The following is a 1,211-nucleotide window of genomic DNA, read 5'->3' as shown; positions in this document are numbered from 1 at the left end:
GCAGATCACTTTTCTCTTTCCACCTCTGAGTTCCTGCAATTGTTACAATAATTTTGGTATTTCTCATGGTTTAAAAATATGGTTCAACAGAGCATAAGAGAAATTCTAAGTCACTGAAACCAGTAATCAAAATCAGGATTTGGTGTCAGTGATTGCTCTTTCCCCTTTGTGAATATTACTAATTTTTCTTTTCCATCTCTTCCACTTTTCCTCCTTTGTTCACTTGCCTGTCTCTCCTTACTTCTACTGCAAACTTCCTTTTTGTGAACGTTTTCTCCTTTCTCGCCTAGCTGGTTTCTTTCTCTACGATGCTGCATGCATGGGAAAACTCCCCAAATACTTTTCATATTTATAACCCTCAACTGATAGATGTGGGTCTACAGGAAAGATGACTCTCCTGTGATTTCTGTTTGGATGCTGATGCATCTGCATTTATCTTCTATACCTGCAGCAATTCCGGCAGGATCTCAGCTGTTTGACTTGCTACATCAGTAGCCATTTTCACAGCCTCTCGCTATTCGGCATTAGGGTTTGCCTTAATAAGGTCACTTTATCTATGTTGGAAATGAACTCTGTTAAAACACGTGTTCATCAGCATAGAATATGTGTTGGCTACCCCATTAAAACTAAACAAATATAGTGGGACCATACATTTATTTAAACCCTCTTCTTTTCTAAATTATCCTTTACTGTGAGGTCTCCGAGTTTTATTGTGTTCACTAGGCCTTCATGCATTGGTCCCTGTTGCCAGGGATGTCCGCCCAGGGATCACCATGAGACTAGCACATATAAAGCCTCTGTCCTCAAACAGCGACTTTGTTGTTCAAAATATTTGTAGTAGAAAGGCAAGACATTGATGCAAAGCGCACATTTCAAATGGCAACAGTATGCAATGACATTCTCCTCAACCAGTAGGGTTGAGTGAAAACACTTCAGGACATTCTGTCCAAAATGAGCTATTGGCCAAAGAGAGCAGGGAGGTAAAAGAGCACCGCGTTTTTACGTGCCAAATGGCTTTCAGGTACTGCTAGAGGCAGGAGGCCCCGGTACGCCCCTCCAGCTGCGGGCACAAGCGCTGTGCTGCAGCGGGAAGGACGGGGGAAGGACCCCGCAGTTTCCGACGCCACTTCAGTCCCAGGGAGCTTTGGGGGCGAGCACCAGCTGGAAGTTCATCCCCGAGCCAAGGCGCACGGGCAGTGCCGCAGCGGACG

This window comes from Egretta garzetta, unplaced genomic scaffold, assembly GCF_000687185.1.
Source record: "Egretta garzetta isolate BGI_Z169 unplaced genomic scaffold, ASM68718v1 scaffold53, whole genome shotgun sequence".
Classification (NCBI taxonomy): Eukaryota; Metazoa; Chordata; class Aves; order Pelecaniformes; family Ardeidae; genus Egretta; species Egretta garzetta.
Note: the sequence above shows the minus strand (reverse complement) of the source record.